Source organism: Canis lupus, chromosome 6 (genome assembly GCF_048164855.1).
Source record: "Canis lupus baileyi chromosome 6, mCanLup2.hap1, whole genome shotgun sequence".
NCBI classification, from domain to species: Eukaryota; Metazoa; Chordata; class Mammalia; order Carnivora; family Canidae; genus Canis; species Canis lupus.
In genome coordinates this window covers 41,578,913-41,596,341 of record NC_132843.1, presented here as the reverse complement: position 1 = coordinate 41,596,341, position 17,429 = coordinate 41,578,913, and the positions used below count along the sequence as shown (strand labels likewise).

The 17,429-nt window shown below is 49.3% G+C and overlaps 1 long non-coding RNA gene across 2 annotated transcripts in view; it reads right to left on the bottom strand.

Moving 5' to 3' along the window:
- The window catches only part of LOC140635449 (uncharacterized), a 45,116-nt gene extending 28,111 nt beyond the window's left edge, over positions 1–17,005 (bottom strand). Inside the window, exon 1 of one of the 2 annotated variants that reach the window (XR_012032766.1) lies at positions 16,876–17,005. This is a non-coding gene — a long non-coding RNA (uncharacterized lncRNA). Of the gene's footprint in view, positions 1–7,971; positions 9,620–16,875 lie in introns of those variants that run through there. The other variant, XR_012032765.1, reaches the window with a different exon arrangement.
- Positions 17,006–17,429: the final 424 nt, after the last annotated feature.

Genomic DNA, 17,429 nt, shown 5'->3' with positions numbered 1-17,429 from the left:
GAAGTGAATAAAATTCAGTGGTATCTCGAGAGGTTTACAGCCTGGAGTGAAAGCATACTCCTCTGTAGGAGAAGAGGAAACAGAATAGGCAAAGTGGGATCTGGTTGATTCTAAGTCCGAGGCTTAAGGAAAGCTACCCGGAGAGGTGGGTCTGAATGGAAGTGAAGAGGACCCTTAGATGGCAAACGAAAACACAGAGGAGTGAGTAGCCAGTGGTGCCACGTGGCCAGTGTCAGGGATGCAGAGACAGGGGATGAGGAAGCCGGAAACACAGGCTGGAGCTCCATCCTTGAGGGTTTTGAGGCCACAGCCAGGAGCTGAGCCAGATACTTTGGGCAAGAAGAGCCACTGAAGACCTGGGGGAGTAAAACTGTCTGATCTGTGTCCTAGAAAAAAATCCATATGACAATGAAGAAAATGGGTTGCAAATCTGACATATCAAGAAGCTATTGAAATATCCAGAGTAGAGTTAATAGGGAGGTCAGTTAGAGCAGAACCATGGTCTTGGATTAGGGAGATCAAGAGGAAGAAAGCCTGGCAACTGATTATCTGGATGTCACGAGGCACTGGAGTCTAGACGGGGTGGACAAGCAGTGGAAGGTGACCGAGCTCCCAGCCCCAGTGACAGCAAAGGTAGAAGTCCCAGGAGCCATGATAGTAAATACAGCAGACAGAGCAACATGGTGGAAAGCAAGGGTTCCATTAAACATGGCAAGGGTTAGCTGTTGATGAGAGATGCACGTGGAGATACCCAGGAGACCAAGAGAAATCTGTGTCAGCCACCAGAAGTCACGCAGCAGTCCCACAGCACGGGGACCTGGACAAGAAGACAGAAGATGGGAAGATGGAATTTTGAGCAAGGTGAGCAGGGAGGGAACCAGGACAAGTCCCAGAGGAGACGTCATCCAAGACACAGTGAGAGCCAGACTTAGTCCCCGGGAGCTGATGAAGGGGCTCTCATTTTAAAATCCCCCCAAATCAAAGTCCTTAGAGATGCCTACTGCTGCTCCAGCCACAGCAGAACAGGAAGCTTAGGGACAGACCACCCCTCCAGCTCCCCTCCATGACCTGCTCATGAGCGACTTGGGACATATACATCGTCTAGGCCACTCAGTCACAGAGCAGACCACAACCATGCCCGTGGGTCCCTCACAGGCTCAGTTAAGCACAGAGCAAATTCTGGAGTTTGGCAAAGCTGAGGTTGCAGACTTCCCCTCAATTAATGTGTCTGATTTCTGTTCTTAGATCTTCTCTGCTCCCTACCCCAGGTCCCCCGCTGTCAGTGGAGGGACAAAGTCCCCTCCATGTACTACAGGTGATGCTGACAATGAGCAGCCACTCACAGCCCATTGGGTCAGCTAAAATTGTTCGGGCATCTCCCTGAACCCCAGAGCAGGTGGCTGTGATCGCTGCTGTACACACTGCACATGTACATGTTTTTGCTAACGAGCACTATTCTACATGCAGACTCATCCACATCTCCCCATGACCCTCTAAGGAAGACACTATTTTGCTCCCCCTGATTCTCACACTCAGAAACCCCTTGCACCTCTCTCTCAGGACTGAGTCAGTTGTCTTTCTGGGTCTTTCTCTAGCTTGTTATCTCCATAGCATGGAGTCCAGCTCATCTGTTCCCCCTGGCACGTGATTCCTGCCTCTAATGGTGCCCCTAATTGGTATCTTCCTCTGGCAATCCTTGCCTGTGAGCCAACAAGACCACAACCGCCTGTTCCATTTTTGTCAGGTTGCTCTCCCTGCACCTGTGCCCCTTTGAGCGTTCAGTCTACATTACAAAGAGCCTACCCTACGTGCCACGTTCCAGCAGCTTACACCAACACAATCGTGCTCTCCCAGCCTGGCAGCCAGACATGTGAAACCGAGGCGTCGGCAGGACTGTACTCCCTCTCAAAGAAAGGAGATCCATCCTTGCCTCTTCTGGCTGCTGGCACTTGCTGCCTTGAGCTGCAGCAGGGTGTCCATGCCTGTTGTCACGTGGCCTCCTCTGAGCCTGTCCCAGCTTTCACATGGCACATGAAATGCACTCTTCTTACGAGGACACCAGCCCTGCTGAATTAGGGCCCACACTGGTGGCCTCATCTTCGCTTGATCGCATCTACAAAAACCCTATTTCCAACTAAGGTCCCACTTGTTGGTCCTAGGGGTCAAGATTTCAACGTATCTTTTCAGGGGGCACAATTCAACCCATGGCAGATGGGTTCCGAAGCACAGGCTGGTAGGTGTCTCTATTGCCTCATTTCTGAGAAGGCTGAATCCACAAAACACACTGCCTACAGTGGATGCGAACATGCCAGCACAGCACCCACACCGGCCACGCAGGGATTGGCACAAGCATTTCAGAAGAAACCAGCCTCCTGGACCTATTAATTGGAGATTCTATCCTACTTATGAGCCAAAATACCAGCCCCTGTAACAAAGCTGTGAGGAGGTAAGCGATGTGATGTGTCATGTCTGCACGAGACTTCAGAAGGCTCAGGTGCAGGACACTGTCTGCAGTGACAGCACATAATCATGGAGGCTGCATTTAGACTCTGTCATTACAGAAAATGACACCACATTCACGCTGGTCTCACCACCGGCTTTTTCCAGGTTTGCTTTCCTGAGTCTATTACTGCTACCTCCGAAGACTTCGACGCAAAAAAAATACTCTCTCTTCTAAGACTGCACACTTGCTACTTGGGTATTCCAAGCCGGCAATTGGTATTTTTAACAGTCATTTTTTTATAGAATCAAGGGACAAAATCTGGTGACATCTCTAGACAGATTGAAATTCTAAAATTCTTAAACTTCAAACTCTAAACTGTAACTCTCTTCTGCCTGTCCCTATAAAATCAACTCAGCATCTCCATTTTTTTCCATTTTATTTATTTATTTATTTATTTATTTATTTATTTATTTATTTATTAAGATTTTATTTATTTATTCATGAGAGAGGCAGAGACAGAGGCAGAGACACAGGCAGAGGGAGAAGCAGGATCCCTGTGGGGAGCCCGATGCAGAACTCAACCTCAGGACACCAAGATCACAACCTGAGCTAAAGGCAGATGCTCAACCACTGAGTCACCCAGGTGTCCCTTAGCATCCCCATTAACAAGCTTTACCACCCTAGGTAAAGCGCTGTCCAAACACCTCCACTGGCAAGTGAGAGCCTCGCTCACCTTATATCCAACCACATGTCACTCATCCTGTTTATTTATTCAACAAGTAATAATTAACCACCTACTATTTGCTCAGCAGATGTTACAGGTTGAACTGTGTCACCCCAAAAAGACATGCTGAAGCTATAACTGTAGCAGTACCTGTGAATGTGACCTTGTTACAAAATGGGGTCTTCGCAGGTGTAATGAAGTTGCATGAGGTCATACTGAGTTCGATGGGTCCTAACCCCATAGGCCTGGTGTCCTTACAGGAAGAGAAGGGTCAGACACAGACACAGGAAGAACACATGTGACAAGCACAAGACAGGACTGCAGTGAGGTGTCTGAAGGTGAGGGCCGGTGCCAGGGATTGCCGGTGACACCCAGCATGAAGAGAAAGGTGTGAGGCAGGTTCTCCCTGGGGCAAGCATGGCCCCGCCAATACCCTGACTTTGCACTTCTACCTCCAAGGCCAGGAGAGAATTTCTGTGGCCTTCCGCCACCCAGCTTGGGTATTTATTAGGGTAGCCACAGGAAGCAAACCAGCAGGTGAACCCCTCAGCATAGCTCTGTTCCCCCTAATACTTTAATCTTTATTCCAAATCCTTGACTTTGCAGGAAAATTTCCCTCTATTTGAAATGTCCTTCACCACCCTCCTCTCTGGAAATCACTGAGATCTAACCTTTGCTCAGAGCCTAATTCAGGTTCCTCTGCTCCTTGAAGTTCCCTGAATGATTCCAGCCGACATAAAGCTCCCCTGAATAGACATTCTAGTCTATTCACTATACAAACACAACCATGTGGTCCTTCATCATTCGCTGGTGTGTTGCCTTTATGACCATTTTACTATCTATCTGCCTTCCTGAGCCTCAACTTCCTCCTCTATAAATGAGAATAATGGCACTCAAATCCAAGGTGTTTGCAATGATTAAGTTAGATGTCTGACTGAGTCATATAAAACCACACATCTGGGGCACCTAGGGGGCTCTGTCGGTGAAGTGTCTGCCTTCAGCTCAGACCATGATCTCAGGGTCCTGGGATTGAGTCCCGTCTGGGGCTCTCTGCTCAGCGGGGAGCCTGTTTCCCCCTCTGCCTCTGTCTCTCTGTATATCTCATGAATAAACAAATAAAATCTTTTAAATAAATAAATAAAAATTTTTGTCTTCATATTCTAATCATAAAATATACAATCAAGTAGGAATATACATAATCATTACAGAACATTTGAAAATACAAAAGAAAAGGGATCCCTGGGTGGCGCAGTGGTTTAGCGCCTGCCTTTGGCCCAGAGCGCGATCCTGGAGACCCGGGATCGAATCCCACGTCGGGCTCCCGGTGCGTGGAGCCTGCTTCTCCCTCTGCCTGTGTCTCTGCCTCTCTCTCTCTGTGACTATCATAAATAAATTTTTAAAAATTTAAAAAAAAAAGAAAAGAAAATACAAAAGAAGAAATCCAAATCATCTATAATTCCTATAAAGGAAACTATTTACACTGGGTATTTTCCTGTCAGTCTTCTGCAGATGTGTGTGCATGTGTGATGTGTGTGCATGCATGCACTGTATACATGTATGCATGCATGTGTGGAGTGTGCACATGCATGTGAATGTGTGTGCATATGCAGCATGTATGCAGCAGGCATGTGTGCGTTAATGTATGGCATATGTGCATATGTGGATACAGATAAGTGTACACACATGTGTGCACATACATACATGCATATAATTTTTTATAGACTCTATGTGTTGTAACCTGCTTTTATTATTTAACATTATATCAAGGTCAATTTTCTATGACTTTAAAAGTCTTTTCAGAAATCACTTTGCATGAAGTTCCACCCAACACTGCATCCCAGGCCTGGAGTAAAACCATGCTGTTCTCTGGCACGAGTTACCACCACCGAGGTGCCCACAAGCATTCCTGCTGTCAGCTCCTGCATCAGCAGAGCTGGCCCCTCTTCCAGGGCTTGCTCCTCAGTGACAACCGTCACAGCCATTTCGCTGGTGCTTTTGTGAAGTGAGGACTGTCTCCTCTTGTAAGAGACAGTACTTTCTATCTGTCAGGATTAAGGAATCGGATTAGGGACCTCATGATCCCCTGAATGGACGATGGTCAATAAATGCCATCGTGGCCACAGAATGGACAGCAGGTGCGAGCCCTCGCACACTGCAGCCACCATGGGCGTAGGTCGTCCCAGGGCAGGTCTACACTGGCCTCCTGTTGTCTCCCTCCAAGCACCTGCCCCTCCGGTGGTGTGGGCATGCACACAGTGAGTTTTCAAGCTCGTCCAGCTTTCCGAGTACCTACTTTGGTCTATACTGTGCCCAACGCTGAGGAAGAGTTCTGACTTCAGATTTGGTGGGAAGATAAAACACAAGCATTCTTGATAAAAATAAAACAGGGCAGGTAGCCATGGCAATGGGAACTGTTGTAGCCCCAGCCCATCCCTGACCTGGAGCACTGAGTGCTCAGAGAGTTGGAAACCCCTGGCACTCCCCAGACCCCTGACCCCACCTCAGGGGCAGCACAGAACTCAGGCAGACCCTTCAAAATCTCCTGAAGCAGCAGCAACTTCATCCCCCAGATATGGCAGGGCTGCCCAGTGCACGTGGAAGCATGCCAGTCTCCTGTCCCCTGCCTCCTGTGCCTTACCAGCTCATGGTGCTTTTTCCTTCTACAACTCACCTTCTAGCGCCTTCCATGAGTACTCCTAGGAATCATCCCTCCTTACTCCCACATTTCAGCCCCCTGTTCCTCAGCCTGGGTCTGAGGCTTCAAAAGCCCTGACCCCCAAACACCACTGGTCTTACAATATACCCAGTCACCCTAGGTCTAATGCAGATGCCTTCGTCCCTCTTCCATGGCAGGAACATGCTGCTGTCACATGTCTGTGTGTGCAGACCACAACATACCACCATCGCTGTGATGTGCATTCATCATGTACTGATGTCATGAGGACATACTGACCCAGAGGGTCGAGTGTCCACCTGCCAGGGGTGCACAATACCAAGGATTGTGCTGTGATGTGCTATAGGACAAGTCCTCTCGGGCTTTGGATGCCAAACCAAAACAAAGGCACATATTCAACTAGGCTTGCCCTTTACTGTGTTAATTCCTGGAAGTTAGATGTTTCAGGATAAGCTGCTGTTCTCTCACCTACTGAAGGAGAGCTGCCTCCCCATCAAATGTGCCTGAAGCTCATGGACACAATTATGCATTTCTCATAGCTGTGAGCACAGGGCTCTGAGCTGCAAGTTTCAGAAACTCAACTCACGTGGCCTAAGCAAAATACAAGGGGTGTTTGTTTTTTACTTTTTTTTTTGAGAGAGAGAGCATGAGCCAGCAGGGGAGGAGGGGGGCAGGTAGAAGGAGAGAGAGAGAGAATCCTAAGGAGCCTCTATGCTCAGCACAGAGCCCAATGTGGGGCTCGATCTCAAGACCCTGAGACCATGATCTGAGCTAAAACCAAGAGATAGACCTTTAACTGACTGAGCCATCCAGGTGCCCCAAAATATGAAGTCTTTTTGGCTCATGCCACTAAGAAGTGCAGGAGGGTAATTGTCCTAGAGCTTAGTTCAGGACATCAAACCTGGTCTCTCCATCTCCTGGCCTGTTTTCAACTTTATTGGCTATATTGGGCAGACGCCTCCCTTACAGCCACCCCAGACTTATGTCCCAACAACCTGACTACTCAGAGCAAAGGCAGCTTCTCTCCCCCAGGGAGTTCTCAAAAGCTCAGAAATGGAAGCTCATGCTGGGCACCTGGTCTGCATCTCTTGCCTATCCTTTAAAGCACATGGTCTGGTAGTTGGGTAGAAGCCTGTTCTCCAGAAGTAAATCAGTGTGCTATCACTGTGAGAAAAGGAAACTGGTACCTGAAGGCAAAAACAAAAGGTACATCACAATCCGCCCCATGGCCTCTCATGATCTCCTTACACCTTTCTTTCCACTCATAGAATTTCTACAATATCCCTGTGACTATGCCACATACATCCACAAATTAAATCACTCCCTCTCCAGACATCCTAAAATTATGTCCTCTTTTAGGATCCAGCTCCAAGACCAGGGCACCTGGGTCACGCAGACTCCTTTCAATGAGGTCTGGCTCTAGCATCCCATAGTTTGACACCTTTAGATTAAGAACAGAAGTAAACACTCCCAACATGTACAAGTGTTCTCATACACCAGGGTAGAGAGAAAATAGGATAACACAGAAATTTCCATTTGGCAATGAGATGGGGAACAGGAGAGATAAGCAGCAGGCCTTTGCCAAATCCTGCTCTACTGGACAAGAGCAGCAAGGATCTGTTCTCTAGCAGGGGTGGGTTCCTTCACCAGTCCCCAGCCCTGATTCCCTTTCTGAGCGGATCCCCTTCACCCTGTGTCCATTGCCACAGCCGGGGAGGATCCCTTAGGGACCCCTAAGGTGGGGCAGGCTTGAGCACCAAGCACCTGCCCTGGGGCTAAAACAAGCACAGGCCCTGTTAGCCAAGCTCAGACTTCTCTGGCAAAAGAACCTCCTGAGAAGCCTAGTACTTAGTATTTGGCCAGTCCATTTGCATTTAGTCATTTCATGGGGTATTAACCAAAGCAAGGGAGGTCGTGCTTACTGAGGGCTCTGGTCTGGGAATTCCATTTGTCAGCAACAGCCTGCAGGCTCTACCCTCCCCCTCAGCTTGATGGCCTCCACCCCCTGACCCCCCCACCCCCTCACACCCTCCCCCCTCCAGCAGCAGTGAAATTGGGAATAGAACTGCCTCCCACCCTGCAGCCCAGGGGTGAGTGTTACATTCATGAGCCACTGATTTGCATGCTTACCACCAGCTCTCCCCCTTCCATAGTCCACGAGCCATCGGAAGGCTTTTCAAAATATTCTTGACATACAGCAGAGTGTAGACATCACACATCTTGCTGCCCAGTGAGCAGAGTTGGCATACCAGAGTCACAATCAAGAAACAGAATGACACCAGGACCCTCCTAGTCACCCCCACTCTGGCCCAGGTGAATATCCATTCACCGTATATTAGCGTTGCCTATTTCTGAAGCTCATATAAGTGGAACTCTACAGGATGTATCCTTTTCTGTCAAGCTTCTTGCACTCATATTGTATTTGTGAGCTCCATTCATGTTGTTGAAGGAAGCCACAGTTTGCTCCTGTTCATTGGTGTATAGTGTTCATTGCAACCACAACACAATATATTTACCCATTCCACTCTTGAAGGGCATTTTGTCTTTGCAGTGTGGGACTGTTACAAACAACATCGCTAAAAATAGGTGTTGTCTGTCTGTGTCCTCAGGAGTGGAACTGCTCGGATTTGCATACATTCAACTCTCATGGGTAATACACTATGTTCGGCTAAGTCCCTGCTCACATCCCACCAGCAGGTGCTCCAGCAAGGAACGAGTGCTCTAGCAGATGCTCCAGTAGATGCTCCAGCAAGAGGTTGGTGCTCCAGCAGGGGGTGAGCACTCCAGCAGATGCTCCAGCAGGGGGTGAATGCTCCAGCAGCCTCTCCAGCAGGGGGTGAGTGCTGCAGTAGATGCTCCAGTAGGTGCTCCAGCAGGAGATGAGCATTCCAGCAGATGCTCTAGCAGGAGCTAACACTCCAGTAGGTACTCCAGCAAGGGGCAAGTGCTCTATTGGGTGCTCCAGTAGGGTGCTCCTGTAGGAGGTGAGCACTCCAGCAGATGCTCTAGTAGGAGCGAATGCTCCAGTAGGTGCTCCAATAGGGGTGAGTGTTCCAGCAGGTGCTCCAGCAGGGCCGCCCCATCAACACCAGTGCAGCCCAGGTTTCTCCCTGTAGCTCTTCTGGCAGAAGGTGTGCTGAGATAGTCCACTGTTGCCATTGTGCTTCCTCAATGACAAGTGAGGCTGAGCATCTTTCTATGTTTATTTGGACATCCCTTCTTGTGAAACGACCACTTTGCTGTGGGACTGGTTATCTTTCTTTATTTAGGTACAGGAGTTCCAGATATGAGCCCTTTGGGCAGTACACATGCTGTGGTAGCTTCTCTTGCTTGTCCTGCAGCTCTTCATTTTACAGTGATATCTCTGATGGCCATGATGACAAGTGGCCTTCTGGCTCCAGCTCCTTCCTTGATTTGGTCTTCTCTTCTGCTGTTTCTGGTCTTCCTACTCCTTCCAGAATGAACATCATCACAGGACAGAGAACTCGCTGTTTCCTGTCTTGCAAAACACAGCATTGCCTGGTTTTCAGCTACCAAGGGCAGATAGGACCTCTTATCAAAGAGCAAATTTTTCTTCTTTTTCTTTCCAAGATAGACCAACTTTGAGAGAAGTTTATCTCTTTCTCATAGAAGCCAACACATTCCACAGCCTGAAAGGTTTAATGAAGACAAGGACACAGCCTCAAACAGCACCTGTTCTGAGTCCCAAGAGAAAGTGGACAACACTTTAACGAGCTGCTCTGTTAGACTATAACAAAGACCACTCACTCCGCAGCCGGTGACAGAAAGAGCCTGGCTGCCGTCCCTCCTACTTGGGCTCCATCACTTGGGAGCACCCCGCTGCTAGGTTCTAACTCCCAGCTCAGACTAGCTTATGAATGTAACAGAACAGAGAGAAGCGGGGAAGGCAGACTCACCAGGTCATCTAACCAAATGGTCCAGGGAGAAGTCTGTCACGGCTGCACACAGGGCCCCAGCAATTTAGTCTGGACCATGCGTCTCACCACCTTCAGTTCCTCTCTCCTCCACGTTAGCTTCATTCATTCGGCAGACAGACAGCCACCACTCCAGCTGGCATGCTACCCCAGGGCAAGGCAAATGCATCTCTTCCCAATATTCAGACAGAAGTCCTGACATTGAGCCCCACCTCCTGGCTCAGATCATGTTCCCACCCTTGGAACAATGGAGACAGAGTCCTCTCCCACCCTCCTCCACACCCAAAGTGACCAGTGTGTATCACTAACAGAGGCACAGTGGATCTGGGGCAGGTGAAAACAAAGTCATTGACGAACTGGAAGCATGTTAATGACTTTTGGCAAACACTCTGACTTGCCCACCCAGTGTCCATTCCCACTACTGCTTCTTCCCGGCTGATGGCATTTCAATTTTGTTAGCTTGGCAATATGCCTGGCTTCAGGGCATCAATCACCAAATCAAAATTAATAAACACATTCCCTTTTTCTAGATTATTTAATGGATGGATTCATAAAGAGGTCTGGTCAATAAGGCAGAGGGAAAATCTGTTGGGATATGGCTTGGGGAAACACTGTCCACTCTGAAAGAGAGCCCATGTGCTGGCCTGGCCCACACCCAGCGTCTGGCTCTGGGCATAGCTGTATGGGGATGTGATGGCTGGAGCTGCCGTAGCCACCCTGTGGACCCTGAGGAGAAGGCCAGGAGAATAGCAGAAATGCCAACCCAGAGCCCTGATGTCCTGGAGCTACCCACCCAGCTCGAGAACTACCATCCTCAGGCTGCTGGTCAGGAAAACCATATGCACAAAGCCAAGCTGTCTTACAGCTGCATACATCCTAACTATTCCATTACACTCCATGGTCACACAGGGACCTCTCTTCCTGCAGCATGGGCTGGCAAGGAGCAAACAGGCCTTTGGTCAACCACTCTTTGCTGAGTTAAAACTATCTGGATTATCATCAACCCATGGTATCCAAAGACAGGACTGAAAGAGGAACACAAGCTGCAGATGCTCCTCCTGTCCCTGAATCTCTGTCATTCCTCTCTCTTTCCCTCATATGAGGTTGAACCTTATGAAATTTATGAGGGCATCTTTATATTAATAAGTATAGGAACAGACATTGTTTCTCTCCTTTCCCAGCCGTGGTGAATCCTCAAGCAACATTTGGAAGAGGATTGATAGGATGCGATGCTAGAGGGGCTGTGATACAGTACAGCTGCTGCTGGGTAGCCCTGGAAGGGTGCCTACCAGGCATCAGCTGGGCGTGCAGCCTTGGTCTCTGGGCACTCTAGACTAACACCACCCAATAGAACTTTCCACTATGATGCAAACATGCCTTTCTGCTCCATGCAGCAGGGTAGTTGCCAGCCATGTGTTACTACCTGAGTCACACGAGCATGTGAGCTGTGGCCTAGTATGGCTGAGAAATGAAATTTAATTGCATTTAATTTTAATTCATTTCCATTTCAGTTGCTGCACACTGGCTTGTGGCAACTATAATGGATAGAGTAGCGCTAGACTTTAATGACCATCCCCACATCCCCACGGCTTCATTTAAACTGCAGCAACTGACCTTGAGCCTGCTCCATCATTCCTGATAAAAGCTACATCTTATGGCAAATATGACCCAAGTGGCAGCAGGCAGAGGATGTGATAACCAGCCTGAAGCCTGAAGAAGATCTATATTGGAAGGCTGACTCAAGGGTGTGACACTGCTGTATGGTCACTCAGTAGGACTCGCATCTGAGCTAGGAATAATGTACGCAGGCTGGAAAGCCGGGAAGCATCTCGGCTCATTTCTCCCCGGACGTCAACTTTGGGGAAAACTCAGGTCCTGATATCATCTCTTCAGTTTGGGCATTTGCTTCAGGGTGACGAGATAGGGTGGTGACAGTTTGCTCCCAGTTTGTCCACAAGCCTCTCAACCTCCACAGGGTAAAACCAGTTCCATCACCAGAAATGCCAGGAGTGTCTGTGGCCTGCATCCTGGCACAGAGCTCTGCCTGTCGCAGCACAAGGAAAACAGTGCTAGGAGAAGCTCATCCACCGATCTCAGGCTCTAAGTGTCCCCCGGGGCCGGGCACTGCTGTAAGCCCCACAGGCCCGGAGATGAGCAAGGCAACGTCCCTGCCTGTATGCAGTTTGCTTCCTTCCATCCTAAGAGGGCTCTGTGCAAAGAATCCCTGGAATGAGCCTGTAAGCTCAACACCAATTTTGGACGAGGCACCCTGGCAGCTTCCCACTGAAGCTCCCAAGTTCTTTTGGAGAAGAGCTTAGGCTTCCAAGTAGTCTGGCATACACCCCACCCGTGTGCAGCCCTTCCCACACAGGAATCTGTCCTGGGCTCCCAGGGCAGGCTTCAGGGAACCCTGAGAGGTGTGCACGTTTCATTGCTAAGATACATGACAAGTTGCTGGGCCAGACCCAGGAACAGCCAGGGGGGCAGGGGAACACCTGCAAGGCTCTGTCTGGTGAGCAGTTCAGGATACCAGCGCTCACGTCTGCTTCCTCCGGATCCTTAAACAAGTCATGCTTCTCAACTCTGATCGCAGGACTCTGGGGACAGATGTCTCCGCAACATACTTAAGGCTGCTGGTTCATCCCAGGAAAAGAGTCCTGAGAAAAGATATCATCGGTATAGATCAAAAGGTATGATCATGGGACAGCCTGACTTGCAAATTGACCACGTGACTCCAACAACATCACGTGGCACTTAGTGCCCAGAAATGTGCTCAGTGCCGGGAGTACCGAGGTGAAAAAAATACTTTGGGAAGCTTTTACAGCAGATAGATTAACAAACAAATCATAACAAGGGGGGGTAAGCAGTAGGAACCAGGCACATGAGCCTGGGCACAGCCATGTATGGAGGGTGTCCGAGAAGGCTGCCCAAGCTGGCTGGGTCTTATAGACATTCTGAAAACACAAACTGAAATCAAATCAACAGATTTGATTTTATTTATTTGAGAGGGAGAAGCAGGCTCCCTGTGAGGAGCCCAACATGGGACTCGATCCCAAGGCCCCAAGATCACAACCTGAGCCAAAGGCAGACGCTGAACCCACTGACCACCCAGGTGCCCCTAAAAGCCATGTGGGTTTTAACTTAACTCTCACCACACATCAGAACCACCTGAGCCCACTCCAGACCAATTAAATAAGAACCTCTGAAGGTGACACCCAGTGTTTTCTAAAAGCTCCCCCGGCGGCTCGAATGTATAGCCAGGGCTGCGATCCACTGTACCTCTCACTGGAGTGAAAAGCAAGTGGTGTGTCACTGACTAGTCACATTCTAAGGCACCAACACACAATTCAAGGTAAATCAATCAACAAAAGGTAGTTCGCATTCGTTGCAATGAATGAACAGAAGAAAGTGACTGCTTCACATCCCAGAAACAGACACATCAATAAAAGCGAGATGCAGAAGAATTCAACAATGGATGATTTATGTGGGAAAATACAGCAGAAATTAAATGGATCCAGAAACACTAAGCCCCTTCATCCGGAGTAGATACGTACTGGTAACCCTGACCTAAGCCTTATGTTAGGAGCTAAGACAGCACAGAACCAGAGAAAAAACCAGAAGCCCTAACCTAACTCCACACACACCCCAAGGCCCCTACTCTCTGCCCCAAGGAGTGGGACACCCAAATACAACCCAACAAAACACCCGGTGTTTCACAGAAGGAACAATGAGGAAGGAACGAACAGGGATCTTGAAGTAGAGCAAGACGTTAAGAGAAGAATTTGCATGGAATCCAGCATGCACTTTAAAAAAATGGAACCCGCTAGCTGGGGTCGGCCACGGATTACGCTGTTTGGAGCCCCAGCTCCAGGCCTGCAGGGGCGTAGGGCAATCGTGCCAGGGAAGATTAGAAAGAGCCAGGTCCCCAGGGCCTCACGAGGAACTCCCTCCCAGGCCACCCACCCCTCGGTAAAACACTCAGGGGCCTCCCAGCGGTATTCCCCACCCTGACCTCCGCTCTGCCTGCCTCGAACCAAAGAAGATGGTGAAAACTAGTGGCTGGGGTGGTGATTTGCTTGCTGCTCTTCTCGGTGAGAATGCTTGGTTATGAAGCACCTGTTTCCTGTCTTCATTCCTGCACTAGGCCTCCCTGATGGTTGGTTGGTCGGTTGGTCGAACCTTACCTCTCTGGGGTTTGTCATCGGCCTCACGGTGTTCTTGCAGTGGGACTGGGGTAAAGAAAGGCCCGTGTCCTAGCAGAAGGTCAAAATGCCCCATCAGGGACAGAAATTCAAAATCAGAGACCCCGAATAGAAACATCACATAAGCCTCCCTTGGCTCTTATCATTTGCAATAAATACTGGTTGTCGGATCAGTGAGAAAGGTAACACTGACCATGACAAGGCTGCTGGGCTCTCCTCACAGAAGTCAAGAGCGAGACAGCAAGCCACCAATGATAGCAAATGTGTGCATACACCGAGTTCAGCAGCCTCCCCTGAACTGGGTGTGGGGCATCGAATTTGTTTCATGGTAAATTACACGCAGTGTAGACACAGTGTTCTGGGCTTGCCCCTGGGATCTCCAAACCCACAGTTAGCCGGGTCAGGCGATAATAATCACAGTAACAACTGCCACGTACTAAGTGTTGACTCCCATCAGAGGCTGAGCTGAAGCGTGACCAACCTTACACATCCCGCGGGAAAGGCATCGTTATTACCTGCTTTTATAGGTAATGAAGTTGAGACCAGAGAAGGTCAAGTGACTTCCTGGGGTCCTAAGCAGAGAGTGGACCCCCATCCACCATGCCCGACCTCGAGGGACCCCATCCATAAACACCGTTTCTCTGTAGGAAGCAGAAAGAGGACTGCACTTGAAATCGCAGGCTGGCTTCCAGCCCTCGCTCCTCCTGCCCGCCCCCCACACTCCTGGTGTCCCACACTCCCCAGCCTCCGTTCCCTGGGAATAAAATGAGGCCAGTCCTCCCACCTTGCCTGGGTGACAAAATGACCATAGCAAGTGTGTGGAGGGCAGGTGCCAGGTCCGTCTTGCATCCCCAGCGCTGTGTGCTCAATAAATGTTTGTTGAAGTAATAATGCATCCGGAGTGCTCGGAAAAGCTGACCATCGTACCATCGTGAAGTTGGGTGGCCGGCCACATCTGGGAAGGCCCACTCTGCCACTGCAGCCTCCCCATGGCTTGCACATTCATTTCTACCATGTGTCAACCTCGGCCTCCGAACGTCACAAATGCACACCTCCCTCCAGCCTGCAAACAGAGAGCTGTCATCATGGCAATGAGCCACTTCATCAAGTTATGTGATGAAAGCTCTGGTCTGTATTCCTTAAGCCTTTCATGGTCACCCAGCATCCCCACAGCCAGCAGAGTCCTGCCATCTTCACTACGTTATCAGTAGTGAAATACCGGTATTTCTCCTTTGCAAAGATTCGCTTCAAAACAGGAGACCAAGAACACATCTCCCATCAGACAGAAGTACCCTAGCAGTTGAGCTACCAAATGCCAATCCGAGGAGATGAGTAAACCCTAGCAGAGCTGAGATGAGCCTCGCCCCAGTTAGCATAAGCTCGGGCCCTGACTTTGTGTATCCTGGTTTAGGGACAGCTCAGCTAAGTAAGCTCCCATCCCGTCACCCTGAACACCCCACAGGCTAATGCCCTGGGACCAGGCATCCCTCTGAGGTCTGTTCAGCAATTCCCTCCACAGCAGCTCGGGTCCGTGGGGTCCGTGGGGTTCATGGGGATCACTCTCCATTGGCTCAGGAGAGCTGAGAGGATTGCAGGAAGTAGCTGAGATGCACACACGCAAAGCCTGTCCCAGATCTGCCCATCCACAATACGCAGGTGCCGCATCTCCAGGCCCCACATGGAATTCTGACCTGGAAACACAGGCCGGGGGAGTGGATAGAGCTCTCAGGTTACACACTCATGTCTCCTAAAAAATCCAGAGGGGGCCCAGGGAGGTCCTGAGAGGAGAGGACATGTCATCGTAACACCATGGAGGAATAGAATCCATGGGGATGATGTGGTGACAGAAGAGGATAGGAAAGTGTGCTGCAAGGTCCGCCCCATCTGCTCTGCCGAGTTCTTCCTGTGGCAAGTGCCACCCGGCCCATCAGCTTCTGCTATGCAGGACCACGCTGCCATCCCCGTGCCCTGAGATGGTTATGGAGACAGGGTGGGGTGGGCCCATCTAGGGTTTGCACCGACCTGGCCTAAAAGGCAGGAAGCCCATGACTCTGCGGGCAGCCCTGTGGCGTTCAGGTGTAAGAATTTGCTTTCTGTAGCACTGAGCTGAGGTTTGGAATGCAGCCGTGAATAGGGTGCCACGGCAGCCCTCAAAGGTCACCATCTTGCAGAAAAAACCATGGACGTGGCCAAATGGCAGTATGGTTTGTCACTGAATAAGAGGTTGGAAAGGTCAACTGAGGGTGGACTGTGAGGGGCTTGAAGTTCCAACCCAAAGCGCCTGCCTTATGTCTCTACAGTTGGGATCTCTAAATTTTGTGGATAGAAAGGATGACCCAGAAGGTGAAGGAGGAAAATATTAAAATCTCCATGTCCAGGTATCCCCAGCTTTTTGAAGTTCACCTTAAGCCACTTCACTGTTGCAAAAGACCTGCATTGGTCCTGCCCTTGCTAACTGCAAGACATCCGAAGAGGATTTTCACTTTGACCAAAAAAAGTGAAGAGAGAAAATTGCAGTTAGCATGTGTTTCACAATGAGCTGTTATAGGAACAGTGCCCAGAGCAGTGAGAGGGGGCCCCCCAGGCTCCTTCCCCAGGACCCACACTCAGCGTCTCAGCATCGGGCCGCCAGAGCTTTGGACAGTGTCTCTGAGCATCTATTTGTTTAGTGCATCCATTAGCAAGATGTATTGCAAGGTATCAAAAAAGCCTAAGATAGGTTATTTTTTGGGTCTGGGAAAGCTTAAAAATTTTTCCTATGAATCAATGCTAACAGCTTCTTCCCTACGTCATTTCGGCTTACAGAAGTTTTCACACTCCATTTCAGATATTGGGGGAACCTGCAGTTATATGCATATAATTCAATTCAAAATCAATTAAGCTTTTTTGACAGTCACCATAAGCACTGGCTTTCACGCCTTCACCTGGTGCACCCATTAGTGATCTGTCATCCAGGTCTTGAGGGATCAGACACCAGGCGACAGTGGTGAGTTCATCCCTGGACTCTCTCTCCACACAATGTGACCTACAACAGATGAGTCCAGGTAAGTGGAATTACACAGCAGATCTAGTTTTCCCTAAATTAACCATCCAAAAAATGGGCAAGAGGCTTAAAATTTTTTCTAAAAAGGAATCATGGATTGCATAATAATGCAAGACAGAACGAGCAAGAAAAGCAGTCCCAGCGGCGCTCGGGCAGCCACATTGTTGGGGAAACAGTGATAATATAATCAGATTTCACAAGTCAGCCAAAACGCTTCCATATTATCAAGGCTATCTGATAATAATGGAATAATAATGGAAGATATGGAATATCTTCACATTCAGTGTTGGGAACGAGAAACCGAATGCGAGGCATTGACAGTGCCTCAGATATTAGCTGATGACAGTAATGCACCCACTGCCATTAACAGCACGTCTAAAAGTCCTGTTTATGGTATCTTCCCCTTGT